At 43.4% G+C, this 13,310-nt stretch overlaps 1 pseudogene; it reads right to left on the bottom strand.

Annotated features, from left to right (window-relative positions):
- The window catches only part of LOC111980028 (ras-specific guanine nucleotide-releasing factor 2-like), a 41,550-nt pseudogene extending 29,075 nt beyond the window's left edge, over window positions 1-12,475 (bottom strand).
- Window positions 12,476-13,310: the final 835 nt, after the last annotated feature.

Below are 13,310 nucleotides of genomic sequence, written 5' to 3'. Positions count from 1 at the left end.
GTTCAAAATGTATGTAAAACATCACAGCACAATTAAAAAATATATGGCACATGGAAACCAAATGAGGGTGGTCTATGGTGATAGGTTGGATGGGCTGAGAGTAGAGTGGCTGAGGGGTGGGATTAAAGAGCTCATGTTTGGTAATGTATTATTGTTATGTGATTGTTATATATAAAAGTACAATGTATGTAAAATGTATATGTAAAATGTATCTATGTTGCAGTGTATCTAAGTCTATGTTGCAGAAAAGCTGTAAAAAAAAACAAAGAAGATATGAGTCCCTGGTGAGGACGACGAGCACGCAGATGAGCTTTCCTGAGACGGTTTCTGACAGTTTGTGCAGGAATTCTTCAGTTGTGCAAACCCACAGTTTAATCAGCTGTCCGGGTAGCTGGTCTTAGACGATCCCGCAGGTGAAGAACTGGGATGTGGAGGTCCTGGGCTGGCGTGGTTACACGTGGTCTGAAGTTGTGAGGCCGGTTGGACGTACTGCCAAATTCTCTAAAATGACATTGGAGGTGGCTTATGGTAGAGACATTTTTCAATTCTCTGGCAACAGCTCTGGTGGACATTGCGGCAGTCAGCATTCCAATTGCACACTCACTCATAACTTCAGGCATCTGTGGCATTGTGTTGTGTGACAAAACTGCACATTTTACAGTGGCCTTTTATTGTCCCCAGCACAAGGTGCATCTGTGTAATGATCATAGTGTTTAATCATCTTATTGACATGCCACACTTGTCAGGTGGATGGATTATCTTGGCAAAGGAGAAATGCTCCCTAACAGTGGTGTAAACAAATGTATGTAAACTCTATGTAAACTGGACTCCATGTAAACTGGAATTTATTGTAGCTGGGGATTTTAACAAGGCTAATCTGAAAACAAGGCTCCCTAAATTTTATCAGCATATCGAATGCGCGACCCGGGCTGGCAAAATTCTAGATCATTGTTACTCTAACTTCGCCGATGCATACAAAGCCCTCCCTCGCCCTCCTTTCGGCAAATCAGACCACGGCTCCATTTTGTTGCTCCCAGCCTATAGACAGAAACTAAAACAGGAAACGCCCATGCTCAGGTCTGTTCAACGCTGGTCTGACCAAAATTGATCACGTGGACTGGGATGTATTCCCGGATAGCGTCGAACAACAACATTGATGTATACGCTGATTTGGAGAGCGAGTTTATTAGCAAGTGCATCGGTGATGTTGTACCCACGGCGACTATTAAAACCTTCCCCAGCCAGAAACCGTGGATTGATGGCAGCATTCGCGCAAAACTGAAAGCGCGAACCACTGCTTTTAATCAGGGCAAGGTGACCGGAAACATGACCGAATACAAACAGTGTAGCTATTCCCTCCTCAAGGCAATCAAACAAGCTAAGCGTCAGTATAGAGACAAAGTAGAGCCGCAATTCAACGGCTCAGACACGAGAGGTATGTGGCAGGGTCTACAGTCAATCACGGACTACAAAAAGAAAACCAGCCCCGTCGCGGACCCGATGTCTTGCTCCAAGAAAAACTAAACAACTTCTTTGCTCGCTTTGAGGACAATACGTGCCACCAACACGGCCCACTACCAAAACCTGCGGCCTCTCCTTCACCGCAGCCTACGTGAGTAAAACTTTTAAACGTGTCATCCCTCGCAAGGCTGCAGGCCCAGACGGCATCCCTAGCCGCGTCCTCAGAGCATGGGCAGAACAGCTGGCTGATGTGTTTACGGACATATTCAATGAAACCCTATCCCAGTCTGCTGTTCCCACATGCTTCAAGAGGGCCACCATTGTTCCTTTTCCCAAGAAAGCTAAGGTAACTGAGCTAAACGACTATCGCCCCGTAGCACTCACTTCCGTCATCATGAAGTGCTTTGAGAGACTAGTCAAGGARCATATCACCTCCACCCTACCTGACACCCTAGACCCACTCCAATTTGCTTACGGCCCCAATAGGTCCATAGACGACACAATCGCAATCACACTGCACATTGCCCTAACCTATCTGGACAAGAGGAATACCTATGTAAGAATACTGTTCATCGATTACAGCTCAGCATTTAACACCATAGTACCCTACAAACTCGTCATTAAGCTCGAGACCTTGGGTCTCGACCCCGCCCTGTGCAACTTGGTCCTGGACATTCTGACGGGACGCCCCCAGGTGGTAAGGGTAGGAAACAACATCTCCACCCCGCTGATCCTCAACCCTGGGGCCCCACAAGGGTGCGTTCTCAGCCCTCTCCTGTACGCCTCCAACTCAATCATCAAGTTTGCAGACAACACTACAGTGGTAGGCTTGATTACCAACAACGATGAGACGGCCTACAGGGAGGAGGTGAGGGCCCTCGGAGTGTGTTGTCAGGAAAATAACCTCACACTCAATGTCAACAAAACAAAGGAGATGATCGTGGACTTCAGGAAACAGCAGAGGGAGCACCCCTCTATCCACATCGACGGGACAGTAGTGGAGAAGGTAGAAAGTTCAAAGTTCCTCGGCGTACACATCACGGACAAACTGAAATGGTCCACCCACACAGACAGCGTGGTGAAGAAGGCACAACAGAGCCTCTTCAACCTCAGGAGGCTAAAGAAAGTTGGCTTGTCACCTAAAACACTCACAAATTTTTACAGATGCACAATCGAGAGCATCCTGTCGGGCTGTATCACCGCCTGATACAGCAACTGCTCCCCCACAACCGTAAGGCTCTCCAGAGGGTAGTGAGGTCTGCACAACGCATCACCGGGGGAAATCTACCTGCCCTCCAGGACACCTACACCACCCGATGTCACAGGAAAGCCAAAAAGATCATCAAGGACAACAACCACCCGTGCCACTGTCTGTTCACCCCGTTATCATCCAGAAGGCGAGGTCAGTACAGGTGCATCAAAGCTGGGACCGAGAGACTGAAAAACAGCTTCTATCTCAAGGCCATCAGACTGTTAAACAGCCATCACTAACATTGAGTGGCTGCTGCCAACATACTGACTCAAATCTCTAGCCACTTTAATAATTAAAATTGGATGTAATATATGTATCACTAGTCACTTTAAACAATGCCACTTTATATAATGTCTACATGCCTACATTCCCTACATTACTCATCTCATATGTATATACTGTACTCTATACCATCTACTGCATCTTGCCTATGCCGTTCGGCCATCGCTCATCCATATATTTATATGTACATATTCTTATTCATTCCTTTACACTTGTGTGTAAAAGGTAGTTGTTGTGAAATTGTTCGATTACTTATTAGATATTACTGCATGGTAGGAACTAGAAGCACAAACATTTCGCTACACTCGCATTAACATCTGCTAACCATGTGTATGTGACCAATCAAATTTGATTTGATTTGTGCACACATTTTTGTGTGTATCGAAAATACATGGGATCTTTTATTTCAGCTCATGAAACATGGGACCTTTACTTGCTGCATTCATATTTTTGTTCATAGCTAGATTCATGCACAGATCCTAGAAATGCAATACATTGATAGAACAGGTCGCAAGACGATTCCATATTGATAATCAAAGAGGTCAGCATTAAATAACCCACTGTTTAAGCACTCTACTCACCCAGCACCAGAGTGGGCCAGTTGGCTATCCGAGCCTTCAGCCCCTGGTGGAAGATCTCATGGAGGAACATGATGGTCTCACTGAGGACAGAGAGAAGAAGAAGAGATGTAGCTGAGATCTCAGGCCTACCAGGTGAAGAAGATGCTTCTGACATCGTAGTCTGCGTGTGTGTGCGTGCTTTCATATGTATATGTGTTACCTGTTGAGGAAGATGCTGCTGACGTCATCATGGCTGATGGGAGGTTTCTTGGAGCTGGCGGCCATACGTAGTGGTCTGAGGAAGAAGTTGACCAGGACAGAGAGCTGGCATACGTACTCTGTCTCTGCCTCCACCATGTTAAATACGATGTGGTTCCTCTTCCTCATGTTCTCAGCTTGTGGAGAACAGATGTAGTCCTGAACAATGATCTTCCACTTCCTCCGACACAGCCAGCCTCGCATGAAACTCTGGACCTGGAAGGGAGACAGGACACACCGGTCAGAATACACACATAAATATAGGTCAGAATACCTATCAAAACCTTGAGGGAAAAGTAATCAAATACCGTAAAGACAATTGCTGATACCTTTTTGATCTTTTTAATGTCTGGATCCTCCTCCTCTTGATTAGTCTGGCAAGGCAGAATCCTTTTCTTGTCCTTATTCAACAGTACGATCTCGAAGAACACAGTCAACAGTCAGATCCATGTGAGTGTGTGTATGTGTATGTGTATGCGTGTGTGTGTGTGTGTGTGTGTGTGTGTGTGTGTGGTGTGGGTGGTGTGGTGTGTGTGTGTGTGTGTGTGTGTGTGTGTGTGTGTGTCCTGTGTGTGTGTGTGTGTGTAGTGGAACCTTCTGCTTTCAGCCCTCTTTATCTTGTGTCCTGGTCCTCTAGCTGGGTGCGTAGCTGGTTGGCTGCCACCTTCTCTGTCTTCCATGATCTGGACCAGGTGGATGTACTTCTGCATCAGGACCTCACGCTCAATGATGATTGTCAGAGTAACTACAGGTGGAATGGTAAGTGTTGAATGGTTAAAACTAAGTTACATGTGAACATTGCAACAGCAAACATCACAAAAGCATTACGCTCGATACATATTACCAAGAACCATCATTTACAAAGTTACATTATAGCATTTAGTTTATTCATAATCCATGCAATGTACATTAGTAACAGCAGAACATACACATCTAGTTCAGTGGTAGTCTTCGGGAGGGAGGGAGGGAAGGAGGGGAGGACGGAAGGAAGGATGGAAGGAAGGAAGGAGGAAGAAGAAGGAAGGAAGGAAAAGCGAAGGAAGAGAAGGAAGGAAGGAAGGAAGCGGAAGAAGGAAGGAGATGTAGAGAGCGAGACAAGATGTTATGATTAGTGGATTCAAGAGAAAGAGAGATACAGAGAGAGCGAGGGGAGTATTGAGGTCAGGGTGTGTTGTAATCAACTGTGGCAGTACAGCACCAAGTGTGACCTAAATGTGAACACTCCGAGCAGAGCACGCACACACACGCGGCACACACACACACACCACACAACCTTACAATGGGCAGTAAAGTAAGAGAGGATTGTGTGTGGTGTTGTTTAGCGGTGGATCACTATAACAGTCACTGGTGGTCTGTAGAGCAGAATCAATGCCACACTGCTACTTAAGAGAGTCACTGTCCTGAGTTTGCATTACAATCGTGTGTCATGATACAAAACAAGGTCAAGCCAGACCCAATCAAGCCCTAACTCCTATCCTTCCCCTAGCCCCTAGTGCTACCTCTTGTAAAGAGGTGTTGAGGTTTGTTGTTTGGATAGACTCCACCCTCTTACCTGGCCTGTTGGATATACTCCACCCACTTATTGCAGTCTGACTCCTCCTCTGTCCGCAGCTCAGAGGCTTCTGACCGTATGGCCAAACACCACAGGAAGTAGTGCTGGAGGAAACGGAAAGAGATACTATTACAAGGAAGTAACAGGAAATAGAATCAACATGTGAAGGTGCTACAAATCAATTGCAGGTATCAGATCAAATCAATCAACGTTTATTGGTCACATGCACCGAATACAACAGGTGTAGACCTTACAGTGAAATGCTTACTTACTTACTCTAACCAACAGTGCAAAAAAAGGTATTAGGTGAACAATAGGTAAGTAAAGAAATAAAAACAACAGTAAAAATACAGTGAAAAATACAGTACAGTAGCGAGGCTATATACACTAGCGAGTCTATAACAGTAGCGAGGCTATATACACTAGCGAGGCTATAACAGTAGCGAGGCTATATACAGGCACCGGTTAGTCAGGCTGATTGAGGTAGTATGTACATGTAGATATGGTTAAAGTGACTATGCATATATGATGAACAGAGAGTAGCAGTAGCGTAAAAGAGGGGATGTTTGTAGTGCTTTCACAAGTGTTTGATTTGCACAGCAGCATGTCCTGGAATGCCACACAAGCTCGCACACATTCACACACACACACACACACACACACACACACTTAGACACACACACACACACGTAGACACACACATAGACACACACACACACACACACACACACACTTAGACACACACGTAGACACACACACAAGTTGCTCTTTCTCTGCCAGGAATCCAATAAACACGCAACTTCCTCCATGTTAGGCGTTCCCACCACACAAACAATACTCTCAGAATATAAAGAATGAGTCAATTGTTTAAAACGTTTTTTAAAATGTAGAGAACATTTCTTGAGTCCTTGCCACTCAGCATGAAAAGCAGGAAATGTCATCCCAAATGACCCCTTCTATCTGTGACTCAGTTCACTGACCAAAACACATTAGAGAGAACAGGAGAGTGCTATAAAGGTCATAGTACAGAACCAGGTTCCCTGCAAAATAAACAATTTTCTTATTTACACAGCAAACATGACCCCATTGGCTCCATATGGATATTCAGTGGGCAAGGTGGGCACGGGCTAGCCCACAGCAATCCCACATCAGCCCAATTAATACATTCCTATTAAATAGCAAAGGCTCATCGACCTAATGTGGGCAGCCTACATGGGGACAATATTTTAGCCCGGACTGGGCCCACATTGTCAATCAAATTAAATCAAATCAATGTGTCAATGTGGACATGTTTGCTCGGTAACTACTGTGTTCTGCCAACTCATTCCTTGGGAGGAAAGGAGAGTGACTGTTTATGTAAGAAAGACTGTGATAAGAATGTCTCTATTCTATTCTATTTGACAATATTGTTACATTTAGATTGTTCAATTTCTATTTTAAATTAGAATGTAATTTAATAAAATTATTAATCTAATGTCACCACTGATCTGCTTATTTAGAAAATAAAGATGTGAATCTGTATGCGATACATAAAATGCTGGACTCAATGACAATATGTTTTCATAGAATTAGATTCAAATTCCACCACAAGCCGTTGTTTATATCAAATAAAATCAGATGATACAAAAATGTGTATGTATATAAGCGGGTAAGAGACACTAGCGTGTTTGCCTGTTAAGAGACCAGAGAGAGGCTTGAGGGCTTGTTTGTGTTGTGTGTGTGGATGTATGTGTGTGTGCAGGTTACATAACGCCCAGAGCTTGTGCAGCTTCTTACTGCTGCTAATCCGGCCTCCCCAGCCTAAGGCCTGCTGTCAGCTGGGGGATAACAATGAGAGAGAGTACTTTATTTTTAGTATTTGGCCCAAAACAAGTACTTTTATTTTAGTATTTGAATGGTTATTTGTAAAAAACAAATAGTCTACCAAATTGTATTCGAGAGTATTTTCAAATACTTATTTGTAATGCTATTTTCAAGTACCTGGGATAAATGCATGGGTGTGTATTTGAGTATTTCCAAATACATTAAAATATTCAACTACTTGTCAAAACATATTTCTGAATACTTACTTTGAAAGTATGTGAAAGTAACAGATATTTTAAATAGTATTTGAACCCAGGTCTTGTGTGTATGTGAATGTGTGTGTGTGTTCATACATTTTAATGTGTGTGTTAATGTGAGGACAGATTAATGATTTCTGCTACCATGGCTGCTTACAGCAGAAAAACACAAACATGCTGTGATAAGAACCGCCCCCCTCTCTCTCTCTGGTTGATTTTTGTGGTATTATATGCTGGTTCTAAATGTAGTTTCATTGCTTTACTTGACATAACAAAATGGTCTCTCATCTTCTCTCAGTCTCTCTGTAACTGTCACAGTCAGTCAGACACCGTCACAGCAGAGTTTCACACACAAAACCTCTAAAACCCTCCCTTCAGTCCCTCCTCCTCTTCTCATCATAATAAATACTGTCAATCACATCCCAGCGCTCTCTCTCTCTCCTCATCATCTACATTTCTCTCTACTCATCTTCAGCCTCTCTCTCTCGATCCTTCAATCCATCCCTCTTTCACTATTTCCCCAGCCTCCTCTTAGTCTTATCATCTCTCATTCTCTCCCTCCTTCTCTTTTTCTCTAATTATCTCTCCCCCCCTTTCTGAGAAAACTTGTAGGCTACCTTACATAACATTTCTTGAAGTGCTTCTGTGTGTGTATGGTGTGCGTGGTGTGTTGACAGCGATGTGTCGGTGTGTGTGTCTGTGAGAGTGTGAGAGTGTGTGTGTGTGTGATGTGTTCTAAAACTGTGCCACTTCAACCAACAACCATGGTAACCATGGTAACCCATCAATCTGCCGACTGGCTGGCGCTGAAGTAGCCATCTTATTAGCACAAAGAACTTTCCTCTGCGGAGAGGTATATTATATAACAACTTACATAAAGAGAGAGATCAGAAAGAGAGAGAAAGACAGAGATAGAGAGACAGACAGAGAGACAAAGACAGACAGAGAGAGACAGACAGAGAGACAGAGAACGCAAGAGAAAACGCGCGCGAGAGAGAGAGACAGAGACAGGCAGTGAGACAGACAGAGAGAGACAGAGAAAGAGACAGACAGACAGAGAGACAAACAGAGAGAGAGAGAGAGAGACAGAACACTTACAGGCAGGCAGTATTCCCTATTTTTTTGTAGCCCCTCCCTACCCTCCTTCGCTCGTCCTCCATATAAAACAATTCATGCTTTATTTGGCCTCATTTGCATGTGCAGCTCTCAATTTTGCTTCAGGGTCCTTTACACGCCCCCCTCCCAAAAGCATTAAAGGAAACACTGATTCCCAAACTGCTGCTGCTAATTTACAGTCTGACCCCCCCAACCCTGCCTTTTCACCAGCGACTGAGCCTTCACATGGAACTATCTCCCCTCTCACACACTGTCTACAGCCTCAGAGCCCACAGCAAGGCTACAGAGACACACGCTATCCTCCACTACCTCACAAGACCAACACCACACACACACTCAAACACACACACACAGACAACCAGGACCAGAGACATTAACACAATGCACAGCCCAAACCCCCCAGACACGTACAGTTGCTACAGTAGTTGATAAAAGTTTTTAAATGATGACAACAGCAACTTTAAGGAGATGAGGCTGCTGCTAGGAACGATATATTCCAAACTGTACTGCTCAGTGTGTGTGTGTTTGTGCTATCTGCAATGTTTTTGTCTGGTTTAAACGTTTAAAGGCAAAGCAGCTAGCAAGGTACTTCTCCGTGCGGTCATGGGCAGCCTAGCTGTAGGCCTATGGAAAAGACGGTGCTTTCTAAATCCATGAGTGTCCAGATATCCGTGACCTTTGACCTGTTTGAATCCTTTTCGACTGTAATTGTGATACATAGGATTCAAATAAAGTCTCTAATGTGTGTATGTGTGCACGTGTGTGTTTGCGTTTGCGTGTGTGTTACTGTTTGAGTGTCTGTGTGTGTGTGTGCATGTGTGTGTGTGTGTGTGTGTGTGTGTCTTTAAAACCCTCTCACTTTGCAGCCTTTGGAGCTGTGTGTTTGTTGTCCACTAAGTGGCCTTTATCCAACAGGATCAAACACTGTATTGTTTGGGATGTACCATGAATATGCTAAGCTGAAGCATCAGGTAGAAATTAATTAGGTTTACAACACCTTAGTAATAACATTGTAATAATATCTATTGTTATAATACTGTTATAAGACTGTTCTATACCTGTTTGTTGCTCAGCTGTATCAAACCTGTTAAGAAGCATGTTCCCTACCACGTGGTCAAAACGTTGACCTCACACACACTGTAAACCAGGGGTTCCCATTCCCAACTTTTGTCTCCCAGGGCCTCCTTTTTTGCCATTTAAATACACCACCAAAAGCTTGATTGTGTATAATTTGAGGGCCCTAGGAAGGTTTTTATATATTGAAGCTCATTTCCTGCAATTCCACATAGTTTTAGAACACTCATGACATCCTTTAGGTAGGCTATTTAATGATAATAAAAAATTAAATAATAATAATAATGGATAAGAAAAATAAAGTCTAGACCCGATTTCCCCAGATGTTATTCCGCTACCTAATATGTTTTATTATTATAATTTATATTAACCCTCTATTTAATTATACATAGTCTTTTACAGAAAGTGAATATATCAATATATCAGAGTCACACATTGTATAACTCCTTGAATTTAAGCCGTAGCTCAGATTCTGAATGTCATAGAGACAAACCATATATCCCCCATGTGCATCATAGTTGCGTCTTCCTCCAGCTTGTTTCTAGACAAAAGCATCACAGATTTCAGTGTCGTTATAGATCGGTAAATAAAATCGCAAATACCCCTCAAATCAAGGAAGGTTCCGCGCCCCCCAGGTAACTTTAGGGGGCGCGACCCCTAGATTGGGAACCTCTGCTATAAACCACATACGCACATCACACACACATCACACACACACCTGAGCTGAGCAGAATACAGTGCACACAGGAGGTTCAGTTAATAACATGCAATCACTGGAGTAACAGAATCTGAGGGGGGGAAGAGAGTTATATACTACAGTTGCAATTTCTCATGTTGCAATAAGGTTTGTTCAATGTTTAATGGAGACATCTGACTATAACTGAGTACCACCAGAGCTAGCTGTGAGAGTTAGATAAGGGTGTCAGACATGGGGTGCGGGGGCCATCTGATGTGGCCAAATGTTATCTAATCAATGTGTGTTCCCAACACCAGCAACCACCAACCTCTCAGATAACATGTGATCTGGTGTGACAATAAAAATCCCTCTTCCTGGTGCCTCCAGGCTATGAGCTAATCACTGTCTTACTAGATGATGATTGTGATGGTGTGTTGGGGAGTTTTGTTGTTGTCCTATTTTCACCAATGAGCTACCCTTCTGACACTTCTGATCTAATTAGTGTCTTCAACTAAAGTAAAAATGTAATAAGCACAAGGACCTGGACATGATTTTTGAAGCTAAATGATGTTGATACCCCTGATTTAGAGGCTGTAAAGTGATGTTAATATGAAGTGAGTAGCCTATATTTAGTACAGGACACGGATGCAGGTGTTGGTTTCGGGGTAATTTCAAAGGCAGGGGTTGAATACCGTGCCAAGGTGACGTCAAGCGGCACACATTGGAGATACACAGACAGATACTGAGTATGCAAAGAGCTTGAGAAACACAGAGATATATACAAATACAGATGAATGGAAAAATATTTATATAAGAAACATTTGCATTGATGTGCATATCCAAAGGTAGACTACTGTACTGTATACAGAGAAAGTGAACATGCTGTCTCCACTCTCCAACTGTGAGGATGTAAAGTAAACAGGAAAACGTCTTGTTATCAGTTACTGACTCCATGCAGCTCATCACAATAACAAAGATGTCGGCCAGTAATGGAGCTCTTCATATGGCTACTGGACTAGTATTTCCATATTTAGCTTCAGTTCACTACATTGGAATATAGTACAGCAACTGTCATGAGGATATGGCAAAGTAGTCTGCGCTGCCATGTTCTAAAATCACAACACTTCTAGTGTAAAGCCACATTTAGAAATATTCTACACATTCTACATGTATTCCAGGTAGCCTATGGAGGAAATCAATTGTCATCCCTCCATCCCACCTCTCCTCTCAACTAAAGTGCACCTTCTCTGCTTAATCCTCGTCCTTAATCTGTTTTATGTAAAATAACAGGGAGACAAACCTGTGTCAACACTGCGAGCAGAGACCAAAACACAGAACCATGTCTGGTGCACTGCACTACAAGATACCATGGTAACTAGGGTACCTAACCCACCTGCTGCTTGTCCACGGTCTCCTTGCTGACGGTGGAGCCTTTGTGCGCGGGAACCCTCTCGCACGTGCACCCCTCCAGCAAGTAGATCCCAGAGGGCCGCGTGCTCTGGTCGTTGTCGAAGTAAAAGAGCACATTCTGGTAGAGAGCGAAGTACTTGTCGTTCCACCGACTGTTCTCCGTAGACTTCTTGCTCAGGATACCGCGTTTTGTGCCCTCTTTGCGCGCGACAACCGACAGATATAGAGCGTGGCCCTCATTATATCGCACGCTCTTCTGCATTTTCCGTGAGACCCCTTCTCGCTGTCGATTTCAATAAGTGATCGTTGTTGTTGATGTCATATCTGTGACATCTCTCTCATATTTTCAAAGAGAGTTGGACAGGAAATGAGAGAGAGGAAGTAGATGTGGAGCAGCGAGAGGGGTAATCCAAGTTTACCACGGACGTGCAGGGAAAAGTTTGGAGTCCTATCCACGCAGCGCGCTGCAAAGCAGCAGACTAGCGCCTTCTACTCACTCAGATGGACTCACCAACCAGAAATAAATCTATACACCCACGTTGCAATGCCTCAGACTTTCAGAACGTGTTCCAAACGGCCCCAAATGACAAGAAAATGTATATTCAAAATGGAAAATCGCAAAATCGTTTCGTTCAGGCTGTAGCTGCGTAAAACCAAAATTGGTTGAGTGAACAAACGGTGAAAACAGCCCTAATCGGATTTGACAGGTCGCTCTGGACTGGAGCTACTGTCTGTCACTGTAGCATAGCCTGGTTACTGTATGTCTTTCGGGGCGGGACGACTGACAGTCATTGTACAGTCTAGCTGCAGCGTTTGCGCCTCCCTCGCGCTCAGTTGTGGTAAAAAGGTGAAACTATAGGTTTTACTCAGGGGCAGACTGGGACAAGAATTCGGCCTTGGAATTTTATCCACACCAGCCCACATCACTGCATGTGCCACCAACTCATCACTAACCATACACACACAACCCATCACCACAAATACACCCTACACCCTGACCCTACACACCCGACTTAGACACAGGCAGTAGTGCTGACATATAACATTGGCAGTACAGTACAGATTTCTCAACCATTTCTGTACCAGTGACTGGCGAGACATGGTCCTCTTCCTCTTTTTTAACCAGCTCATGTTGAAAACAAATACAATATGTAAACACACCACTGGAGATACAGCTCACGAGTGGTGTAAAGTACTTAAGTAAAAATACTTGAAAGTACTAATTAAGTCATTTTCTTGTGTGTATCTGTACTTTACTATTTCTATTTTTGACTACTTTAATTCACTGCATTCTTAAATCAAATAATGTACTTTTTCCTCCATACATTTTTCCTGACACCAAAAAGTACTTGTTACATTTTGAATGCTTAGTAGGACATGACAATTGTCAAATTCACACACTTATTAAGAGAACATCCCTGGTCATATTGCCTTTAATCTGGCAGACTCACTAAATACAAATGCTCCGTTTGTAAATTATGTCTGAGTGTTGGAGTGTGGATAAGGACACGAAAAGTGTGCTGTCTGGTTTGCTTAATATAAGAAATTGAAAATGATTCATACTTTTACTTTTGATATTGAAGAATATTTTAGCAATTACATTTAATTT

This window comes from Salvelinus sp. IW2-2015, linkage group LG20 (assembly GCF_002910315.2).
Source record: "Salvelinus sp. IW2-2015 linkage group LG20, ASM291031v2, whole genome shotgun sequence".
Lineage (NCBI taxonomy): Eukaryota > Metazoa > Chordata > Actinopteri > Salmoniformes > Salmonidae > Salvelinus > Salvelinus sp. IW2-2015.
The sequence above is the reverse complement of the archived record's forward strand: the minus strand, read 5'-3'. Positions and strand labels throughout refer to the sequence as shown.